This window comes from Gallus gallus, chromosome 2, assembly GCF_016699485.2.
Source record: "Gallus gallus isolate bGalGal1 chromosome 2, bGalGal1.mat.broiler.GRCg7b, whole genome shotgun sequence".
Taxonomy (NCBI): Eukaryota; Metazoa; Chordata; class Aves; order Galliformes; family Phasianidae; genus Gallus; species Gallus gallus.
In genome coordinates, this window is record NC_052533.1 from 116,140,604 (window position 1) to 116,154,643 (window position 14,040).

General features: G+C 43.6%; 1 long non-coding RNA gene across 1 annotated transcript; it reads right to left on the reverse strand.

Moving 5' to 3' along the window:
- Positions 1–3,851: 3,851 nt before the first annotated feature.
- Positions 3,852–13,718, reverse strand: LOC121109552. The gene is made up of 3 exons (XR_005856138.2): positions 13,574–13,718; positions 5,314–5,431; positions 3,852–4,100 (listed from the first exon to the last, which is right to left on the reverse strand). It is a non-coding gene; the product is annotated as an uncharacterized LOC121109552 (long non-coding RNA).
- Between the last annotated feature and the right edge of the window lie 322 nt (positions 13,719–14,040).

Consider the following 14,040-nt stretch of genomic DNA (forward strand, 5'->3'; position numbering starts at 1 on the left):
GGGCGGCGCAGGCGCGAGCGCAGCCCGGCCCGGAGCCGCGATGCCGGCTGGTGCCCGGCTACCTCCGCCCCGCTGCCGCTTCGCGTCCCATTCCGAGAGCGAGACGGGCCCGCCGCCAAACGGGCACCTCCGGCAGCGCCGGGCGGCGCTGAGGGCGCTCCGCCGTTCTTTGTAAGGGGGGTGAAATCTGCGGGGGGCGATACGCCGACTACGGCGCGTGCTGTGAGGTGAGAGGAAAGAACAAAGGGATTCCGTAGGAGAAATAGAGAAGCACCCGGCGGTCCGCGCCCTGCAGGGAGGGTCCTGTCTGCTGCGTGAGCCCGAAAGTGGGATACACGAACACCTGGGGAACGCGGCTCAGGATGCGCTCCTCACGGAGCTTCCCTTTCGTGCCCTCCTCCGGTGTGTGCCGTGTCCTCAGTCACACCGCTTTCCTTTCCTCTCCAGTTCCTCCGGTTTAAAAAGCTCCTGCACGCTGAGACGCGTGTTGTGCCCTGACTGAGGGCGCACTGACTCAGACATTCCTCTTTGTGACCTAAGCGTTACCATAAAACCATCCTAAAGAATGCACGAAAATCATATCCTATGCATTTCTGAAGAGATAACACCCGGTGCTTTGGTTTGTTTCTCCTCTCAACAAAAGCAGCGTTTAAGATTGAGTCATTAGATTGATTTACTTACACATAATCTCGATCAGTAGGACCGTAAGATCCCACTGTGTTTTAGATTGGCGCTCAATAGCTGTTTCTGCCCACATAGCACTCAGCTGCCTCAAATGCAGCACAGCCCAAGCCGTGCTTTTCCCTTCCGGGCTCTCACCCCCTTCTCCTGTTAATAGGGTACCCCAAGTCCAGCGGTTGTTGGGGCCTGTAGGGTTGGCGTTCCCTTTTATGCTGACGTTTCTCAAAGATCCCCCCACGTCTCAATGCTTCGTTCCACACAGGGTCCCTGACCCATCCCTGAGACATGCATATACAGGGTCTGCTCCGAAAGTAATGCCTCCTATTTTATTACCTTGCCCGCAATACCAGCGGTGGATGTTGGTGGTATGGCGGTAGAGGCTGAACCTTCCTGCCAGAATGCCATTACATTTTGTTGCTGTGTGACACAGGGCTGCAGAGAGGCAGTCTGACAGGATCATAGAATCGCTAAGGTTGGAAAAGACCCACAGGATCATCCCGTCCAACCATTTGCCCATCACCAGTGGTTCTCGCTAAACCATGTCCCTCAGCACAACATCCAAACGCTCTTTGAACACCACCAGGCTCGGTGACTCCACTACCTCTCTGGGCAGCCCATTCCAGTGCCCAACCACCCTTTCAGAGAAGTAGCATTTGCTCTATCAAGTAGTGTTATTTTGCTCTTTGTATCCATTGTAGTTATCATGGAAGTAAATACGAGACCTTACTTTTGGAGTGACCTACATAGTTTCCATTTGTGAGGTTAATGATGTGGGCTGACCAAAGGCTACATGCTATGGCTGTGATGGATTTGGGAGTCACATGCTTCCACTGGCAGAGGGAGCTGTTGATGCCTGGTGAGGTTCTGGATTCTGGTCTGTCCCAGGCCTTGAGGAGAGTAAAGATCCCCTCTGAAGGTGCTGGAGGCCAATGGCTCTGCTTGTCCTTTGGCATTTCATGTGCACAGCCAGGTTTTACACCAGCCACTCTACCACAAATGCAATAAATCAGCTTTTCTTTTTTCCCTGTTTCGCTAACGCTGCTGCCATTTTTGGGCAACATCTGCTCTTCATTCCCAACCCAATATTAACAAAACAATAAGCAAAACAGTATGTGCATTAGGAGGCTAATGGGTTGTGGGTCCTCCTGGAGCGCAAGCACTGGGAGCGTAAAGTGAGAGGACAAGTGACGGCTCCTTGGGGAACCTCAGCAAGACCACGTCCTAACAAGCTCCTGAGGGCAGCTCTGAGAGCAGCTACAGAACACTTGTAGGAGCAGACTCTAAACTAAAGGGCTTGTTTAGTACAAGAAATGAGCTTAGCCACACTCACATTGCACAGGAAAGTGTCCAGATGGGTTTTGAATAGCTCCAGCAAAAACTCTCTCTCTGCAGCTTGTTCCAGTGCTCTGTCATCCTCAGGGTATGAGGTTATTCCTCACGTTTGTATGGAACTTCCTGTGTTCCAGTTTGTGCCCATTGCCCCTTCTTCTGTCACTGCACACCACTGAAAAGAGCCTGGCCCCATCCATTTGATGCCTGCACTTTTGGTATTTATAAGCACTGATAAGACTCCCCCTCAGTCTTCTCCTCTCCAGGCTGAGCAGTGCCAGCTCTCTCATCCTTTCCTCATATGGGAGATGCTCCAAGACCCTAATATCTTTGTAGCACTCCACGGGACTCTCTCTAGAAGTTCACTGTCTTTCTTGGACTTTCTTAATCATTGTGCAAATGGGACCAAAAGTATCAAATCTTTGTAGAAAAACAAATTTGAATGTAAAAAGTCTCAGGTGTTTGTTAAACATAAGGATCTTAAATAATAAAATGAAAGAATTATAATTCAAAAAAACAAGAAGGGAAAGTGTAGGGTATGCAATGGATAAAAGCTGGGGGGGGGGGGGATGCAGGGAGCTCACAGAGTAAGGGAAGGGCCTCTGTGGGGGCAGCCCCTGGTCTGAGACCTGCATTAAGGAGGGCCTTCCCTCAGACCCGTGTTATTAAACACTAGGATACCCTGATTGAAAAATATACACTGCTGTGGTAGCCCAGCACCAATAAGATGTGCTGTGATATATGCCTTGAATGTAAAGGTACATTTAGTGCTTACAGTTATTTCCTAAAACCCCCAGTTTTAAGCCTTTTTGTCCTACTGCCACAGTAGTATCAGGCATGGGATACACAGTATAAATGGGAGAGGAAGAAGGGAGTTATATGTAGCCTTTCTACTCTATTTCACTCTTTCTGTTCACATTTTCCCTCTGAAAGTTCCTTTACTACATCCTGCTTTTAAAGTGGTACAAACATTCATCTGAAACTGTGGAAGCGCTCTTTGAACCCAGGATCAAAGCCACGAGCAAAGACTGAAGCAGATTTCCCCCTCACTCTCATTCGCAGGGATCTTGCCTCTCAGTGTCTGCTGCTTTATTTCAATGTCACCTTTCCACAGCCTCTTGGCAATAATTCTGTGTTCACGTATAACCTGATGTATTTATATTCAGTTAATGTATGCATTATGACCTTAGCCATCCTTAAACATTATTCTTCTTTCCACACTTACATGCCTTTATGTGAGCTGGTTTTAGATGGTAAGTGACAAAGTCGAAATTAAAGTCTGAATCTGTTTGAATTCTTTGTCCATATCCAAATTCGTAATTCCATATTAAAATAGAACATTTGCTCATTGTTTTTGTCCCCCACATGAGCATTAGCTTCTCTCAGGGGAATTGCACTGGCAAAATCACAAAATATCAACACCACAATAGAAGAAACATGGAAGAATGCCACTAAGTAAAAATATCCTCTCTCCGAGTCAGTATGCAGGAACATAAACATGTCTGGGAGATCCTGGATCACCTCCCCTTCCCCTTGATACCACAGTAGGATCCCTCTCAGTCTGGCATGACCACAGCACTCTCTGAGCACCAGCATCACCAACCACAGAACTCATCCTGTGAGAAACTTGGGGGGCTTAGAATCAAATCTATAACGCACCGTTAAACAGGGAGTAAGAAAGAAATCAATTCCACTGCCAACATCTAAGTTAATCCACAGTGTGTCCACAGGCACATCAAGTCCATCTTTATGGACCATGCAGGTCTCTGAATGTGCTGTCTGGAATCAGCCCTTGTGCCTTGACGTGAAGGGAAAGAGCATTTGTGCAGAGCAATGCCTTTAAAAATCATGAACTAGTTTGATTTCCCAGTAGCAATAAAGGAATTGAAAGCAGATGGATATTGTAAAAGGTAGCAAAAAATAAGTGTAACACAGGATTTACTAGGAGAAGGAGTGATGAGAACACACTCACATGAAAAACATTGCTGTATAAACTGGGATTTAATATCATTGACTTGGTAAATCTGAGAATATTAAAAGTGTCCTTCAATTGCCAGTACAGAAGTTATCTTCCTCCTCTCTTAGCAGATCTGAAAAGGGAGAAAACTACTGAAACAAGGAAAACCATAATCTGAGATAATCACAGAATCATAGAATCATAGAATCACAGAATCATAGAATGGCCTGGGTTGAAAAGGACCACAGTGATCATCGAGTTCCAACCCCCCTGCTATGTGCAGGGTCACCAACCACCAGACCAGGCTGCCCAGAGCCACATCCAGCCTGGCCTTGAGTGCCTCCAGGGATGGGGCATCCACAACCTCCTTGGGCAACCTGTTCCAGTGTGTCACCACCCTCTGAGTGAAACAGAGGTTACCTCTGAGATAACCTCTTAGGTTTACCTATGAAAATCCATAAGAATTCTACTCCCCACATCTGGAATCATAAATCCCATTTAAAGCCCTGGGACTACTGCACAGCTCCCGTACTTAAACCAAATTCTCTACCCAGAATATGAAAACCAGACAAGAATGCAGTGGGCTATTGGCAAATATGGAGTCTGCAGTGACACGGTGTAAAAAGCTGAGATAGAAAAAGAAGCCAGGAAAGCATCTGATGAATATGTACCAGTGTTCAAAACAGATTTAGGCCAGATATAAGAGCAGTTTTTTGTTATTTTTATAGAAAGGATGTCTTGCCCAGCAGGGCATATTTTACAGCCTAAGGGCCTCTATACAAGTAAAACTCACAGGCCTCTTAGAAGAATGCATGCAAAATTATCCTGAAGTTATGTATTTATTATTATAAGGCTGAAAAAAGAGCCAAAGGAAATGCTCTAAGAGGAACCATATGCTGAAACATTATTCACCTTCTAATCCTTGAAAACATGTTTTTCATGTGGGCACTCTGGAAGCTTATTTCAGAAAGCAGTAGCCTCTTGCAGCTGGTGACCCAAGAAAGCATTCAGGCAAGGCAGTCATGGGGGCTTAACATGAAATCCAATGGGAAATTCAAACTACTGCAGCCTCCCAGACTGTGTTGAAGACCACTCTACTACAGGAGATGAAACCACACACAGGGTGGGGCGCTCGTCTGTGCACGTGGATGTAAAGCATTTGGGGATGTGCAATAGCTCTCTAAAGGGATAAAACACAGACTGTGCACTAGCAGTGTGAGCTACACAGCTCTTCTGCCCTAACAAAGCCTGATCGCATGAGATGCTGCTTTCTACTAGCACTTCAAGGGAATGCAGCAGAGCCCCAAGGTCCCTGAGTGAAGGAGATACTAAGTAGATAGAGATACCTGTTCTCCTCTAGGGCGAGAGAAGAGACAGAATCATCATCCCCTTGTCCTCACACCAAGTCAGAAGGAAAAAAGCAAAAGACAGGTCACGTGTGGCCAAGATTTATGCTGCAATGCACTGGCAAAGGTAAAAGCAACAAAATTCAGGGTTCATTTTCAGTTTCACACAGCTTCATTTTTAGTGAACACTAACTTCAGTCTGGCACTAAGGGTTGGGTAGGGACTGGGGAAGCTTGCAGCACTGAAGCTGAAGTGAGAGAGAGCAGAGCAGAAGTGCGGCGATCGCTGAGCTGGTGAGTCCTGCCTCAATGGGGCTGGTGTCAGCGAAGACAGATGGAGAGAGGTCAGACTGAGAGGAAACCTTCCCAAAGGGGAAGAAATCCAAACCCACTTTTTCTTCTGCCCTCATCTCCTACTGCAAGCTCTCCTGCTGTCTCTAGTGTGATCCAACGATCTTGCTGCTGTCAGGAAGAGGAATGTAACTGTGCCAGTGCTTCCTCGAGTGATAACATTCTGTATCAGATAAGCAAGAGAATCCCTGTACAGCTCTTCTGCCTGAGGTCACAGATACTTATCAGAAACATACTGCCATGACATTCTGGGCAAGGTCTGTTCTCATGTTAACATTAGTCAACAGGTTAAATCTTATCAGGAAGATGGGATATGCTCACTAGAAATATCGACTAGACCAGACATTGTCAGAAGGGGAATTGCAAGAGGGGCTCAGGGATCACAAGTCAGTCCTTTGCGAACAGTTTCCACACTGTTGTGGAGGGAAGTTTCAGCTGCTCCCTTCCTTTACTCACACCAGTTGACAGTTGGATCCTGGCTGGGTTACTGAGTAAATCTGATCCGTTATGTCTGTAATAATGTCATTCTGACCAGTAATGCCACCTGCAAAAAGCTGACGATCTCAGTGTGAAGGCTGTTGACTCTAGGATGGCCCAGGACACAATTCACCTCAACCAAAACCTCTCCTTTACCCAGATGGTAATCTTTTCTTTTCTTCTCTTAAAAAAAATAAAAAATAAAAATAAAAATAAATTATTTGTATTAATTGTTGACTTAGTCCTAGGTGTCAGTAGGGATCATTAAGACCAAGGTGCTGTGTAATCATAGAATCATAGAATCATCAAGGCTGGAAAAGACCACTAAGATCATCTAGTCCAACCACAAACCCATCAACACCATGCCCACTGACCATGTCCCTCAGTGCCACATCTTGAACACGTTGCTTGAACACCTCCAGGGACAATGACTCCACCACCTCCCTGGGCAGCATGTTCCAATGCCTGAGCGCTCTTTCTGAGAATAATTTTTTCCTAATATCCAACTGGTGGAACTTGAGGCCATTACCTCTTGTCCTATCACTGTTACCTGGGAGATGAGAGATCAGCCCCTACCTCACCACAACCTCCTTTCAGGTAATTGTAGAGAGCAATAACATCTTCCCTGAGCCTCCACTTCTCCAGACTAAACAATCCCAGTTCCCTCAGCCATTCCCCACGAGGCTTGTGCTCCAGACCCCTCACAGCTTCGTTGCCCTTCTCTGGATGTGCTCAAGGGCCTCAATGTCTTTCTTGTACTGAGAGGCCCAAAACTGAACAGAGCACTTGAGATGCGGCCTAACCAGTGCTGACTACAGAGGGAAAATTACTTACCTGCTCCTGCTTACTACACATATTTCTGATACAAGCCAAGATTCCATTAGGCTTCTTGGCTATCTGGGTACAATGCTTGCTCATGTTAGCTGCCTGTCAACTAATAACCCTAGATCCTTTCCAGCTACTCTGCCCCAAGCCTATAGTGACGCATGTTTTTTTTTTTTTGTTTGTTTGTTTGTTTGTAGCCAAAATACAGGACTAGGCACTTGGTCTTATTAAAGCTCATACAATTGGCTTCAGCCCATTGAGAAGCCTATCCAGATCCCTCTGTAGAGCCTTCCCCAAGCAGATCAACACTTCCACCCTACTTGGTGCCATCTTCAAGCTTACTGAGGGTGCACTCAGTCCCCTCATCCAGATCATCAATAAAGATATTAAACAGGATGGGCCCCAATACCAACACCTGGGAACACCACTCGTGACTGGTCACCAGATGAATTTAACTCCATTTGCCACCACTGTCTGGGCCTGGTCATCCAGCCAGGTGCCACAGCTAAGGGCTGCCGGGTTCTCCAGCAGAGTACTGTGGGAGACAAAGGCTTTACTTAAAGTCTAGCCAGACTACATCCACAGCCTTTCCCTCATCCAGTTGGGTCACCTGGTTACAGAAGGAGATCAGGTTGGTCAGGAAGGACCTGCCTTTCATAAACACATGCTGGCTGGCCCTGAGCCCTTGACTGCAGCCCTGCAGTCATGATAGTGGTTCTACCATGTTTCAGTGATGGTGACTCTGTCATAGTTTTCCTGCTGCACGGTGCTAAAGGCTACATTGCAGCGTGACCTCGTGGCTCTTATAGTAAATTATGGCATTGCTGGGACTGCTGCTCTCCTTGTGAGCAGGTGCAAACCTTGAATTTTTGATTGTCTTTGTTGCTACTCAGAAGCCCCTCTGGTCAACAGGGACAGAGGTTGTGTTTGTACAAGAAATGTTACTATGCATCGACTTTTAACATACGTTATTGACCTGTGATGAATACAGTTAAATAAGTTTACATTTAAAAAAAAAAAAAAAAGAAAAAGAAAAAGATTATATTAAAGTAAGCTCTAATAGTTTTAGAAGAAAATCCTAAAATCCTGCCTAGAACGTTGCTCATAAAACAGCTTTTTACTCAGACTTCTTTAGTCTGTCCCTGTTGTCCCTGAAGCTGTTGTTTTGCTGTTCATGCCATGACACTGCTGGATGTGAAATGTCAAAAAATGGGCTTTGTATCTGTCACCTAAAGGAAGAGCTGCTCCCAGCACAAGGGCAAGGCAAAGCAGGCAAAGCTTCAAGGGCAGTGGCAGCAGGCTTCTTTAAGTATTAAATTTTCTACTAGAAGTACAAGTGTTACTCAGCAAAGCAAAAGAGAAGTGTGGTAAAAACTATTATTACCAACGTGCACATAAGCATGCTCTTAGGCACATACATACACATGGAGACAACAGTCAAACTTCAGATAAATATAGGGAAAGAGCTGAAAAGAAGGCTGAAAGAAAAAGTGTGAACTCAATGGAGTTGAATAAAACCACTGGAGAAGGCAAACCAAGCTGAAGGAGGCATTTCAGCTCTGGCCTTATATGGTGCCCAGAGCTAGCTAAGTCACTGCTCAGCACTAAGCAGAAATGTCAGTGACATATGCAGGGTTGTGTTCTGTGAATTTGTATATAGGGGCAGAAGTGACTTTGGAGAGGGTTTTGTAAGTGTTAGCTACACCCAGGAGATGAAATGCTGTCCAAAAGCAAAAAGAAAAATCCCAGCCCAACAAAAACAAAAAGTAACATTTCCATTATCAGTCAGTTATTCTCCAGTTTGTCTCCTTCAACCCATTTTTGTCTTCTGAGAAGCAAAGAATCTACATGCACCTGAAACCTCCTTGGGAGTGTCTTCAGCTCTGTCTGAGCACCTGGAGACATAGGGTCTGGTCTGTCAAACCCCTACCCATGTGGGAGGGAGGAAGCAGGGGCTGAGGGCTCGTCATAGCACCCCCAGGCCCTGTTTGCTTGTTTGTCTCTACAGGAGGCAAGACTCTCTGTGAGTCAATTTAAAGGCATGAGCAGCACATGGCTGGGCTCCCCAGAGTCTTCTTCTGCATTCTGACACAAAGTAAAGAATGAATTTACTTTTCTTCTGTCAGAAATGAAAGCATCTTTAAGAAAAATGTCAGCAAAATTGATAGAAAACAGATACCTTTCTGTACAAGGACAGCAAAAAGCTATTCACAAGTGCTACTTGAGGGGAGAAGTTTGCATATGTTGGATCCTCACACAGAATTCAAGCATCAGTCTTCAAGTGCAAATTACTCCCTCTGAGTGCCTCTCAAGCTCCAGTGCTGTAATTTACAGTTTGTCAGGTCCTCCCACATATTTCTGATTTCCCTACCTTGCAATCATTAAAAAGAAAGACTAGAAGATTCCTGAGGTTTCAAACATTCCTCCTTGGAAGATCAGGAACAGTTTTGGAAGGGAGGACTTGATATTATACCCATCGTTCACATCTCAAAGACAACGTGCAGCATCAGCTTTTAAATGTAAAGGTCATTTGTGATGTTTCTATTTCAAGTAAAAAGGCTCCTGCTGTTTCCATGGTTTCACCTGAAATTTGTATTGAGCCTCATTGTTCAGAACCTTGAAACTCCACCATTCCAATAAGAAACAAATAGACACTCTCTTCTGCAGGTAGTTAATTTGAATTTAAATATGAAGCAGCCTGTAGTTTCCTTGGATGGGTTTATGGATCTCTGCATTGCACTTGTGAACAAAAGCAGATGTTTGGATTATCCCATTTACCCTTCTTTCTGGCATTATAGCTTTAATTGTTTCTCCAGCATAGATTGTTGATACAGTGGAAAGATCAGGTTTATTGTTCACCGAACATAAAGAAGTATCATCTTATTAAAATAAACTATCGAGGAAACATAGTAGCTTGCAACCATAATGAAAATGCAAAAGAAACAACATTCCTGAGAGACAGATTTTAAAGGTGGTAACATCGTGTCTGATCGCATTATCCATGCTCAGATTCAACGTGGGAAAACTCACAGTTGTTAGAACTTCTCCAGTTTTCCAGGACAAAATAGTCATTTCTCCCATTAGAGCTGTTCTAACTTAATAATGCTTAATAACTATTAAGCAAAACCATAATGCTGGAACAAGACTGAAGAATGACTCAGATGAATAAGGCAAGGAGTAACTTAACGAATCCTAAAACCTCAAAATGCAGAACAAAACTGTGTGGATACCAGAAGACAGAAGATTTCCATATTAAGGCCTTCAGCACTTCATTGAGTTGCCAGTTTCAATACCAATGTTCTTTGCAATATTACTGCCATAAACGCTGGGTTTTGTCCCCAGAAATGAGGTTACAGAGATGTAGCTCCACTGACTGGATAAGACTGGGGCAGACACTATAGAGCAAGAAAGACTCGTTACTCTTTAATTATTAATTACATTATATATAAATATATATGATTATATTATATATATATATATAATTATTGTTTAAGGTTGTGGAAAATCTGTTTATTTCCCCCCTTATCAGGCCAAGAGATTTTAAAAGCAATGCATGGAACCCAACTCACCTAACTGTAACTATCTAAAATGTGTACATCCGTGGTGGGTTGGTTGACTAAGCTCCATATTCAATAAACACAGAGGGAAGTCAGTGGCTGTCTTCCAGGCCTCTTTTGTTCTTTACTTTATACACATTCAGTGAATAATTGGTTGCTACAATGTGAAAATGCCTAGAACTTGAGCACAGTGAAGTAGCTCACAAGAGTTTTGCTCATTGCTGGTGGGATGTTATGCATAAACAAAATGGATGAGAATGTATACTTTGGTTACTTGTTTCATACTATCTAGATGTTACATCTATATATCATCCTCCAGTATTAGTACTGGTCGATTCATCTCTTGTATAAGAGATTTTAGAGTATTTATGTTATTAGTTTTGAGAGGTAGAAACTTGTATGCCTGGTATATTTTCCAACTCTGATTTAGTCAGAGATCTTAAAGAAGTCACTGAAAAAGTGCAATGATTAGTGCTGGTCTTGCTCACATTCTCCAACCCTGCTATCCTTCTCCATCCCTTTCCTCACTCAGCCTTCCCATGAGGTTGGTCCCATTGCCCTGTAGGTGATACCGGAAGTCAACTAGCAGGTATGCAGAAGGTCTGTCTCCCACAGCATGTGGTCTTTGCACTGAGTGGACCATGGCTCAACAAACTGTTCCTGCTAGCTTTCGCACAATGATACAGCTCTGTGCTCCCTTCATCTTGTTCAGCCAAACCAGCTGGCTTGAATCTGGCCTTCAGAGCAAATTACATTGTGCAAAGAAAGCTATGCTGAGAAATACCTGGGTGAGTTCTGAGCTCTAGAAACAAGAGTAGTCATCTTGTATGGTACTTGCACGGACTGTGAAAGAACAAGATTTTAGCACAGCTGTTTATATAATCAAAGAGGCATCGTGGTGTAACACAGTATTGTGTCTAGCATAGCTAACAGAGCATTAGTAAGCTCTCAATCATTTTTGCTAAAATACAGACAACCTTCATAAACATGCAAGCATTCAGTTTTACATCCTTTCCTGTACCTCTGGATATTAAAGAAATACATGAGTTAGAAAACATTCCCTGTACTTAATCACTTCAAACTTCCTATGTTTAATAGCCTTAATAGCTGAGAGGTCAGTGGCTATAAAACACTACCTACAGTGTTCTGAAATAACAGAAATGAATGAATGCTGCACGTTCAAATAAAAGCATAGAAAGCTAGAACCAGTCTGCAGGAAGAGATTTCCAAAATACTTTTTGGTAGATCTGCAAAAAATAATAATGAGTCCTAATCCAGGTGTCCATTAGGATGTGACAATAGGCAGCAATCAGAGAAGTTAAGGACATCTTCTTCATGCATTAGTTCTCAAGGGAAGCAAAACTACAGTGTAACGCTGTAGTTTTCTTGGGTAGAGTCTATAGACCTAAGGTCCTAGGTCTGATTAATTCCTTGAGAATCTATGCAATTAGTTTAGAACTTGAAAGGGTAAAAGGGAGGGGGAAAAAAAGAGGAAAAAGAAAGAAAAAAAGAAAAAAAGGAAGAAAGACAAGTACACATACAGACATTCGATTTCACATTAAACAGAAAAGATTTCTGTTCCTTAGCAAAACAACTTAACGACAATGTAACCTTTCCCAAATAAAAACTGTGGCTGTATCTGCTGCTTTTAAAATTAAAGCCAAGTTCAGCTTCATTTCTTCTCCTGTCCCCAGCCATAATCATTTTCTACATTCAGCTGGACAGCGTGTGTGTGATACTCATTATCTTCAAATGTACTTTCAATCAATTATTTGTTTGTCCAGAAGTTTTGCTGGTATTTCTGCTGGAATAGAGGATGATGATCTATGAACCTTGATTATGTGTTTCCCATATTATTTTCACCCAGACCCTCCTGCTCCTGTCTGGTAAGAGACACAGTTCTGTAAAATAAATGTGTTGTGTATGTCTGCAAGACATTTCACAGCCCTGTCCCTTTCCTTCATCATGCACAACCATTGTGGATTAGTCCCGGGAGGAGTGTTCCATCCCCACCAAGTGTGAAGAGAGAAGAGCTGAAAGTTATCATTTTCCAGTGTGTCTATATTGCACAGAATGACTTAACTTGGGAGGGACCTTAAGGAATATCTAGTTCCAACCCTTATTTGCAATAAGAAGCCTGTGTTTCACACTTGACTATTTTACAGAGTGATCTGGGCAACTGTACTCCCACTCTTTGGACTTTGTCTTTACTCCTGTACAATGATTAGAGAATGCTGGTCTTTCTTTTTGAACAACTTGACTTTTACACCTATACTAAAATCACGTGCAACCTAAAGAGAGTTTTCATCACCTTGCTCATCTGACCTACACAACAGCTCCCCCCTCCTCTGCTGACCTCCTAGCTATGGGGTCAAGTTTTTATACCTTCCCCTGCGCTTTTGTCCTTCCCATTCCCTTCTCAAAGCCACCATCCTTGCCTGTACCACTTGCCAAACCCAGCTCTCTCCATTGGCAGAATAGGGATCTGACCACAGCTCAGTTCCTCCTACAGTCCTCGATCTCCCCAGCCCCATGTCCTAGCCCCACTGTGTCTTGCCCTTCTCCCTTGCTGAGACCACAGTGATTGCAGCAGGGCTTTACCCCAAAGCACATCTCTTGCTTTGTAGCAAAGTGACCCAATGGCTCTCCCAAGCCATTCTGTGCCCATTCTGTAGAGAACCAGATCCTGAGGCAAGAAGCTTGATTCCCTCCTGAAATTTCCTATTAAAGGGAGTTAATTATTTAATTATTCTCTTGCCATGTAGTCTTCCTTCATTTGGTCATTATTTGGTCATCCTCTTCAAGAAATAATGTATTTAATTCACCTGTTTCAGCCAAACATCACATTCTTTCTCTGATCTTATTACTATCCAAAATCATAAACTCTGTAAGCCCAAGAACTACCATCAGTGCAATGTTACATTACTGCTACATTAAATCAGTCAAACACTGTTAATAAAACCCACAAATACATTTTCAATTGAAGTACAGATGCACCTGATGAAACATAGAGCCAACACTGGTAGTACCCAGTAAGGTTCAAATACCTACGGGGAGCTTGTCACTTGTGCTGTGCTGTTGTATTTGCTTAAATCCTGGTCCTGGTCTCCGTGCCTTCATTATTCTCAGGACAAATCCATCAGTGTTAAGAAGCAGGGCTCTCTCTATAAACTCAACGACAGTCTGACCCAAAGTGAACCTACAAGAACATTAGCAAGTCTCCAAAGCAGTAGGAGTTACTTGGAATTTGTTGCTGTTACTATTAGTGGCTGATCTATTTGAGGAAAGATGGACCAAGTGTGATGAAGAGGTTAAAAATAAGTTCAACAGTTTGCACTTGGCCACTCTGCTGTCTGGTCCTGTTATTTAACAGGCACACCTCAGAAGAAACCTCTGATTTAATTAGAAGTAGCAGTCTGGGATTCCTTCACTTACATAATAGAAGATCTTGGGAAAGAATTAAAAATAAGCCTTTTTACCAAGAATAATCACTCCCTTCCAGATACTAATTATACAGG